This window comes from Gopherus flavomarginatus, chromosome 1 (assembly GCF_025201925.1).
Source record: "Gopherus flavomarginatus isolate rGopFla2 chromosome 1, rGopFla2.mat.asm, whole genome shotgun sequence".
NCBI classification, from domain to species: Eukaryota; Metazoa; Chordata; order Testudines; family Testudinidae; genus Gopherus; species Gopherus flavomarginatus.
Window position 1 is genome coordinate 255,185,647 of NC_066617.1, and position 10,438 is coordinate 255,196,084.

Genomic DNA, 10,438 nt, shown 5'->3' on the forward strand with positions numbered 1-10,438 from the left:
GTCACATTATTGAAGCAGGCCTGCTTTGCTTTCTCAGAGACTATGCACAGTGTAATAACCCACAGTTAGAAGTTACTAAGCAAAGACATTTCTGAGCAAAGACATTTAGTCTTAAGGTGTAACCATTACGGAGAACACAATAAAAACCAACACACATGCTAATAAGTTTACCAGAGATCTCCCCAACTCAAACAAGGGTTCTGGTAGGATTCAGTTCTGAAAACTTTTGTGGTAACACCTTTTGCTCCGAATAAGAACGCCCATGAATCTGAGGCATTCCCTTATACAGTTTGGGCTTTAGATCTTGGGGGGAATAGGAACAGATAATCAACAGACAGTCGTCGTCTCAGGGCATAGCTTCAAAAGATTGGGTATGAAGGTGGGAATTTGTATTCCCCTCCTCCCAACTATTCCTTATCAAACACACTTCACTAAAAGTTCATTTCCGTCCAGCACATTGTTTAAGACTCCTTTGAAGTTCATAATGCTTCCCAGGAGTTACATTAGTCACATCTCCCTCCTTGAGACATTACATACAATGCCTCAATAATACATAAATAGAACTCCTAAAATACTTAATTAAATGAGGTTTAACAATTCAGTAAGGTTTGTGCTCGATATTACAGGAAATTGCTGTATCACAAAGGCTATTGCAAAAATGGCTCAAGTATGAAAACTGAAACTTGGCATGTTTACAATCTGAATCCTCATAACAGACTAGTGCCTTTGGTTACTTAATCAAATCTTCTTTCCTGATTTAGCAAAGAGGAGTATTTCAAAACCACATACTGAACTTGAAGCATAAAGCAATTCCACAAGTCGTATAATGTGCTGTGATCTCATATTGATGTAGAAAGATTGAAGAAATCACGTTTGGATTTTGAACAGTAAGTACATTGTTTCCAAGGAGGATGAAGAATCTAGAATTCTACAGATGGTTTACTCCAAACATGGCAATAATTATTTTCCTAATGCACAGCAGCTGCTATGATCTGTTCCAAAAGAACTGATACTATAGACTGAGAGCCAGCCTTGTGCAGCAGTAGGCTGCGTTCAGTTCCCAGGCCTGGACATGTTTTCTAGGGCAGGGACACTATATGGAGATGAAAAGTTCAGTCCAGGGGGTGGGGGACATCTTCTGTTGCTTAAGTGATTCTTTTGGTTGACTGAGGAGTGAAAATGCTGTGCTGCACACAGAATACCATCCAGTTCTCTTCACCCATAAGGGCTGTAGCTACCGCTAACATTGTGTAACATCTCCCATTTTCTGTTCACTTGGATCTTAGTGCAGCTTTTTGGCAGGTTGATTCCTAATCCTGCGAGGTAAAATTACTGCCTGTCCAAAACCTAAAGGGAAACCAGGGAGTTTAACAAAATTTCCTGGAGTATGGTTGGGTCCTGTGGGGATGAGTGTCGCACAGAAGCCTGCTGCTCTTTCAATGAGACAAATTCTCAGATGTAAACAAGTAACTCCATTGACGCCAGTGGAGCTCTGCTGATGTCCTGCAGCTGAGAATCTGCTCCAGTAAGATCAGGCTTCCCCATGGAGCAGATCAGTGGCCTTCTTCTTTAGGAGGAGCCTGCTCCAATGTTTGCAGAGGCAGACAGCTGAAATCCTTCTTGGTAGCAGATATTTATTGGGCTTGAGGCGGTGGCGTTTCTTCAGAACCCAGAAAGGCTCCTGTTGATTCTGCTGCTTCGGTTTCCTATTACCCTTCATCTCATCCTGGATCCAAGACACCCTAGAACTCACTGTACTAACGGGAAGTTCTTTGTTCTGTGGTGGGATTGGGGATCCCAGCCACAGCTCATTGAGGGTTCATTGATAGCTCACAACCAAACAGATTCCACATTATATCATTACATTTTTGTTGTGAAACTTTTATATAACCTAGCAGTGAGAGGTGATGTGGCATGCAGAGAACTTCCTGTTCAAGGAATATGGAAAAATGTTAAAAATTAGAATTAAACTTTTTCTCATTTGTGTGTTGGAATAAAGTGAAACTTGGGAACCAAAATTTTTGTTAGGTAGGGTCAAACATGTCAACTTCCTACTTAGCCAAAACAGTGTACGTGCAAGTATTTTACAAAAAGCAACAGGCATTCTCAATATTTTGGGGCCTTTGCTAGGGGATAATGTGAACACTGTCTCCAGTGTATGTGTTAAAGTCACAGCTGTAAGGTAAACTAGCTATTTTCTTAAATGCATTTCAATTTGGTTGAATGTCTGCTCAGTGGTTCCCAACCTTTATTTCTTCAGGTAATATCTTCTTAAAAAATTGTTGAGGTGAAACTGTGGCACATGTACCACACTTTGGTAACCTCTGGATATGAACTTTTCAAGAGTGTTGGCCTGCCCCTATGAGAACACTCAGTGTAGGGAATCTTCCTTCCAGCTCCTACTGTGTGAGGAGCAGGGGTAAGAAGACGTAATAATTTTGTGCCCTTTGATCCATGCAGAAGAGGGGAGTCTTTTTCTGAGTCTTTTTCCAACTTGCTGTCTGGTCACCCTACTGCTAACCTGCATCTCCAGGACCACAGGTTGATTTGCCTGCTGTGGGAGGTATCCTGACCCTGCCGTAATCAATGGGACAAGTCTAACTCCACCTAGTTACAGAGGTATCTGGTGCAGCATTGGTGTCACCTAGTAGGACTATGGGTAGCTGGTTTAGAGCTTTTATCTAGCAATTGCAGCAACATCAACTAACACACTTGACTTGATCGTAAGTGTCTTGCACAATGCCCTTCTTTCGGCTATTGAATGGTTAAGTTCAGGAGAACCAGGCAGCACATCTTCTAACAGTCCACAGTAGCAAAAAGGGGAGTCAGCAAGGCCCCACTTTAGTCATTAGCAGCACATTGTGTCACTCCATATCTGAAGTGATTGAGCTTTACCCATAGATAGCATGAAAGGTCAAAACCAGGGGGCTGAACTGTTGGATCTGTCACAAGATAGGCATGGGCTATGGCTAAGGCTTGTTCTTGACCCCTGGAGGTGACAGGTTTCTTAAGGGAATTGCCCAACCTGGCTTTCTTGAACTGAGACGGTAGCTCGGTGGATTAAACACATCTTTAAACAGAGACAGACATGACATGTCTTGTCCCTTAAGGAACAGATTCTGCAAGGTGATTTGGCACCTGATGTCAGGAGGAGCAATACTGGACAGCCACACCACTCAGGCCAGTTGGTTGATCTCTAAGTACCTGTTAATATATGCATGGTTTCATTCAGCTGAGTGGCTCTTTATCCTGTGTGAAGAGAGCTGATCTACACCGGGAACCAGTAATCTGCTACAGAACAGCACAAGACAAGACCAGAGTTTCTTACTGTTTGTGCATTGGCTCTCCACATAGAACCAGCTAATTTGCTGATCAAGTTGTTTCTTGTTTTATTTTCTGCAAGATCTTGGTAAGGTGTTCCTTAAAAGTCAAGGTACACCTACATATGGAGGCTTTGAGTCATGGCCCAGCCTGTATCCATTCAGGAAGATGTTGAGCTGGAAATGTCTTAAACATGATCAAGAGATTTTATATACCTATGCAAGAATGTTTGGAAAAAGTAAGTGGCAATTTCTGATCCTCATTTACTCCAGTATAAATCTGGAACAACTCTGGGATTTCTGCCTTCATAACTGAGTTCAATATAACAGAATATAGGTTCAATTTAGCTAATCATTTAAGTGTTTTGGGGCTCGATCCTGCAAGATACTCAGCAGTCTAACCCCAATCTGGCAGAGCAACTAAGCATGTCATTACGTTGGTGTCAATGGGACTACTCACAAGCATAAGTTCTCTGTTGATTCAGGGCCAGAGCCCTGCATGGACACAGCCTGTGTTCAGATTTACTATTCTTATTAGCTAGAACAACGTTACTGGAATCAGGGGAAAAGCAGATATTTTTTATTATAGACCCTATTCTAAGGACCCACTTACAATAGTGAGGGCTGGCTTTAAGTGATGGTAAAGAATATAGTTTAATGAATCAGTTTGACCTAAATAAATTATTTACAGTTTTAGAGAATGGCTTAATACTTACCCAAGCACAAAATTATATCTGTTTATTCACTTTAATCATATTGGTGTTATGTTGACAATTAACCTTTGATTCCATAGAAGTGTTAATTGCATAATAATTCTATTTCAGATATTTTATTCTGAATTTGATTACCCCTTGAGTAATAGAATGCATTTACATTTGTTAAAAATGCACTATATAATTGAATGGGTGTAAGGAAACATTTTTAAAGCAAATAGTTTTGGAGTGACAATGTTAGCCGGAGTAAGCTTTAGAAAACATAATTAAGCACTGAAATAATGTTAGCCAATTAGTTATGGGAAAAATTGCATGGTATCATGTTTTAAAAGTGTTTTGATGCTCATCTCAAATCAGCATTGGCTTTTACTCAGGATCTTCCCAGCAATATTAGAAAATTCCTTTACTCCTTGGCAGGGCCGGTGCAAGGATGTTTCGCGCCCTAGGCGAAACTTCCACCTTGCCCCCCCCCCTCACCTGCGCCCTGGCCCTGAGGCACCCACCCCCCATGGCAGCTCCCCCACTCTGCCCTGAGGCACCCCCCTTTGCAGCAGGTCCCCACCCCACACCCTCCACCCTAAGGCACCCCCCCGCCTCAACTCACTCCTGCTCCACACACGAGCACGAGTACCCCAAGCATGCCATGGCTGTTTCACTTCTCCCACCTCCTAGGCTTGCAGTGCCAATCAGCTTAGGCACCGCAAGCCTGGTAGGCAGGAGAAGTGAAGCAGCCATGGTGTGCTCGGGGAGGAGGCAAGGCAGGGGTGAGGTGAGGCAGGGACTTCCCCTGCATGCTACCTTCTCCCTTACTTGCTGCTGGCGACCCTCCCCATGCTCCCCGCCCCAGCTCCCTCTGCCTAAATGCCGGCAGCGACCGGGGCGGCCGAAGATCCGGCCACCACAGTCGCTTCCAAAGAAAATGGCGCCCCCCAAATCCCAGTGCCCTAGGTGACTGCCTAGGTCGCCTAAATGGTTGCACCGGCCCTGCTCCTTAGGCTAATTTAAAATACAGTCATTTTGGCAACAGATTTTCTTACACATAGGATTGATAACCTATTTGGTTTGCATGCAGCCAATGTCTTAAACTTCCACTGAAGTCAAAAGCAAAATTTTCATTGACTTTAATGGGATGAAGATCTGGACGAGGTTGGCTCACATTTTGAATTGTTACAATTGTCATTCATCTTATTCTAACATATCCATTCTTTTGGAAGAGCATTTAACAAGAAGCCTGAATAAATCTGATAGCCTGTATCAACTGCATAATTTTGTATATTGAAACCAGTTCCACATGATGAACAAATAAATATCTATCTGTGATAGATAACGAGGTGATCTGTCCCCTTTAACGGCAGAGGGGGTCCAGGCAGCCACTCTCTCTTTCAAGGTAAGGCCCTTGAGGCATAGTTCCACAGGAGGAAAAGACACCATTATGGATTACTATACAGTCCCAAGGCAATCCAGTGAGGCACAAACCCAGCAAAGAAGGCTAGGCGTACCCTGTTTCAAGGGGAAGCTAGGAGAAGGTTGCCAGGAGTGGAGCCCAGTCCCAGGGAGGAGGGCCTGTGGCAATACTGCACTACAAATAAGTCAGCCCAGAACTAAGAGACGTTTCCTATTTGTTACAGGAGAAGAAGTGAAAAATGTCAGTTTGAATACACATTTCTCCATAAATAGGCATTTGAATGTACATTTTATTATAATTTCATAATACAATGAACTTTGTTGCAAACGAGACTAACTTTGCTGTGTCTTATTTCTGTAACAGTCTCTAAGGTAGCTTTTCCGCCCATCTGAGTGCTCAGCTGGCAGCAATTTCTGCATTTGCATTCACATTCTTCAACAGACAAATAAATAGACTAATCAGTTAAAGTGAATTACTCAGAATCTGTTCCCAGCAAGATAGCTTACTGAAGCAGGCACTAGGAATGCTGATTGTCTGTACCAATGCAGTAAGTTTTATTAGATGTACAAATTTCTCTTACATCTGTAAGTCCCATGGCTTGAAGCTCTAGACTCAGGTATGGAGCTCACTACCACCATCTATCCCTGAAGAGGGGAGAGTAGACAAAGCCTTCACAGAGAGCACAAGGTCTCCAAATGTTTCTACAGCTCGGTCACAGGGCACAGAGCCCCATCCACTTCCCCGCCACTCTCAGGGGTGGCTCTAGGTATTTTGCTGCCCAAGCACGGCAGGCAGGCTGCCTTCGGCAGCTTGCCTGCGGGAGGTCCCTGGTCCTGCAGATTTGGCTGCACACCTGCAGGCAGTCCGCCGAAGCCACGGGACCAAAGGACCCTCCGCAGGCATGCCGCCAAAGGCAGCCTGCCTGCCGCCCTCGCGGCGACCAACAGAGCCCCCCCCTACCCCCCAAATGGCTTGCCGCCCCAGGCACGCGCTTGGCATGGTGTCTGGAGCTGCCTCTGGCCACTCTGCTTCTGCCCTTTGCCCAACATGCGTGCTGAGCACCCCATCTTCCCACATAACCGGGATCTGTAGGAGTGGTGGTGGGTATCAAAGGCAGGATTTTTTCCCTATTCATTCAGCCCCTTCTCTTCATAGCTCCCACCCTCCTTCTCTTCCTCTTCTCTCTACCCTGCTTTCCCCTGGCTGTTAGCCCCTGCATTCCTCCTTTGTGACAGGAAAGGTGATTTTGGGATGGGGGTTATGTTTAAGCCTTATTTCTTGTCTGTTCTTTCCTGGTGTCCTTCAGGTGGTAGCAACCTATTATGATTTCTGGAAGATGCCTTTTCTGAGACAGAGTGGAATTTCACTGCCCTGTAGTGCTTCAGTTGTGTGCACTGAAAACCTCATTGAAGCAGCAATTCTCACTGAGCCTTGGAAAAAATACACTGAAAAAGAAAAAACAGTTGAGCCTAGGATACCCAGGACCGTTGGAATTTACACTGAAGCACCTTTGATCAGGCATAACAAAACCTTTTTTTTTTTTAATAGAAAGTACACTATAATGCTATGGGATTTTATTTTCAGTACTCATAGTTTTTTCTGTCTTCCTGTCCCACAATATTAACCCCAAAATTTGCCTAGAAAAATGAAGTTATTTTTCATTGATTTTTTCCACCTTTTTTCAATTTTCAGAACAAACACTGATCAATTCCTAGGATATCCTAAACAAAGTAAAACCAAGAAATGAAGGGCCTAATGGACAGTCAATATTATGCAGTCAAGGCCCCTTTTCTCCAAGAGTGGATTAGATCTGTCTACAGTGGCAATCTTTCCAGTGTGCACAATATTGCACCTATACAACAGTGACTGTGATGTAATACATTCTGACAGTGTACAATGACACATACTGTGTGATGATCAGCAGAACTGGAGTCAGAGAGCCAGTGTTCCCTGGAGGGAATGTTATTCATTAGTTGAACAGGGAATGTGGAGAGTTAGACTGGAAACAACTCAGCCACATGGGCAGAGGGAGCCACAGGGTTCAATAAAGTTTCACTTGTTCAACTTAAATTGCATTCAGCTTCACACTTTGTGAATGAAACATGGTGGCAGCATCTGAACTGAGAGTTCTCTGCAGTGCAGCAGCTGGAAGCATGAGCCATGGAACTTGGTGGGAAGCCCCACAGCCCTGGATTTTACAGACGCAAACCTACCGCAGTGAAAGACCTGATGGAAGGAGGAATTCAAACTGTACACAGATCTGGCTGTGCAGGATAATCACAGCAGGAAAGTAACACTGAGTTTACCTTACTGGGGAACAAGGCAGAAAGGTCTGCAGCTCTCTGAAGCTCACCACTGCCTCATGTCTCATAACAGTCCTAGTAGCCTTGGGGATCAATTTCTCCCCAAAGGAGAATGAAATGTGGAGTGATTGTTTTTTAAAAAAACACTAGAGACCAATCTGTATGGGGAGGTGAGAGACCCCCATCTTATTGTCTTATGCACACTGGCTGCTACTTGCCATTCTGGAGCCGTGATAGACTCCCTGATTTGGGACAGGATAGTCTGTGGCACTTGGGATCACAGCCTGTGGCAGCAGCTACTCCAGGAAGGCGATCTCACATCAGACAGATGCTTAGAAAAGAGGCATGCAGCAGAAGCCTCAAGAGAAAGGATGAAAGTCCTAGAAGGCACAACAGCCCCAGTAGTGCACGCCGTGAGACAACAGCAAAGTAGAGCAGATGGCCAGGGTTCCATATCCATATTGAGATGAATTTAGTGTGGCAGACAGCATGAGTGGCTGAAGGATAAGTGCCCCGCACTAGAACAGCATTGCAAGGAATGTGTTAAAATGGTTCAATTTACCAGTGTGGGCAAGAGCAGAAGGTCTCAGAAATATTCAGTCAGACTTGTGATGGCATGTCAGACAGCAGTGATGACATCATAACTCTCTCCTTGAGTCCAAGAGAATATCAGATTCAGGCCATTGGGACAGGGAAGCATCAAGGGGACAATACAACCACAAAGCTAATAGGGACACTCACTGCATGATTTCAGCTGAATAGCAAGGCCTCCTGCAATGTGATACTCTGTCTGAATTGGACTGAGACATGCACATTACCAAAAGCAAATAATCTAATAATGTGCAATGAGAGAATAATGCAGCCTATGGGAAAATGTGACCTCATAAATAACTAACCCAAAAAATAACAGATGGTACCAAATGAAGTTTGTAGTGGTGGATGGCAAATCACAAGGCCCCTTTTAGGGAATGCAGCCATAAAAGCCACAAATCTGAGCTGGGTGCAGCATCAGAAATTTAAAGCTGCAGTGCATGAAGCAAAAAATGTTTCCCCCAGGAACAATGCAAACAATTTTTACAAAAATGAGGATGTTTTCAAAGGTGATGAGTGCTTCTGTTATGCTTACAAGAAGCACACGCAATCTTTATTAAAAGGGGATAAGGCAATACGCTGTGTTTATTGAGAGTACAATTTAAGCATTAAAATCAGGATATACTTCCATTCACAGACAGACACACACACACCCCCGAAAGGTTCTGCAGCTGGATTTTATAGTTACCAGTCCTTAGTGTTACTCAGTCAGTTCCAGTGGCCAGATGAAACTGCACCAGAGGGAGGGAGCTGGGCCTCTGTCGAATGTGTTCAAAGCTCTGCTGTTGATGAAGAACAAACCCAAAGTCCCATGGCAATACACCCTTCTTGTATGGGAACTTATTACTATAAAAGTCTCTGGACCTTGCTGTGTCACACCAGAGCTGTTAATCATAAGGTAGTCAAGGTTGCTCCAATCAGTATTATTTGGGTTGTTACTGGGAGTTATCTGCAGCTGTTTCTTATCTCATCCCTCTGGCTCCGCTCTATCTTGTCTTGTCTTTGGGGTGTATGTCTTTGCTTTAGGGTCGTCAATCTGCCATCCGGATGGTTGATAATAAAGTTGGTGCCTTTCGACTCCTCCACTCCCTTCTTGACCATCCAGCCCGGTTGTCTTTTCTCAGTTAATTACCATACAGTCTTCACTCCCATACCAAACAGTAAATAATTACAGCCATAACACTTCTATCTTTTTGAGAACAATCATTAACATAATCAGCAAAGAATGAACAAAACAATTTCTTCTTACTAATTCAAGCCTAGCAAAATGGAGTATAAAGCAAAATAAGCAAAATGGAGTATAATTTACTTGAGACAATTTTTTCCCATTAGGCTTTTGGCCTACATTGTTCCCTTTTTGACCCTTTAATAGTGATATATTAAATGGGTCAGATCTTATGTAATTGCTTTAAGGCAATGTATTGCAAAGCAATTTGGGCTTGTTGTTTTAATTGGAGGTACATTCTCTTTATCCAACAGCACACAAAACACATTATTACAAACATTATTTCAATTAGTACAAAGAAAACAATTATGGAATGAATCATAATATTTAAAACTGATGTCCATGAGAGGGACCAGCCTCTAAAAATGTCATACCAAGGGTGCATCACCATTTGTGGAGCTTGTGTGGATACTTTTAGAATTTCAGTTCCTTGGTGCAAAATAGCCAGACTTTGTGTTAGCACTTTTGTCTGTGTTGTTGCAGTTAATTGACTAATTTGCTTATTCCCTGATAGCCATTGGTAAGAGGTGGTCCAATTAACCCCCAAAATAAAATTAAAACTTAGGGCATTATTGGTGTCTACTAGGTTAACAACCTTATGTTCACGAACCAGAAAATAGTAAGTCATGGTGGAGGTTTGCAGTATTGTTACATTACACATGCATTGTTGTACAGCTGGCCTTGGAGTGTACTTTTCCTGCCACACATTTTTTTCCAATCCAATAGTACTTTGGTGGTGCTATTATCCAATTCATCCCAATAGCACGTTGCTAAATCTTTATTTTGCATGGAACAAAATCGGCAAGGCAGGACATACCCACTGTCAGGTAGTCCATTTTTCACACCCACAGTGATCAATGTCTCCTTTCTCATTTAAATAC

At 43.2% G+C, this 10,438-nt stretch overlaps 1 long non-coding RNA gene across 1 annotated transcript; it reads left to right on the forward strand.

The window, feature by feature from the left end:
• The first annotated feature begins 788 nt into the window (after nt 1–788).
• On the forward strand, nt 789–6,895 carry LOC127034328 (uncharacterized). The gene is made up of 3 exons (XR_007769352.1): nt 789–887; nt 3,404–3,559; nt 6,745–6,895. It is a non-coding gene; the product is annotated as an uncharacterized LOC127034328 (long non-coding RNA).
• The last annotated feature ends 3,543 nt before the right edge of the window (nt 6,896–10,438 follow it).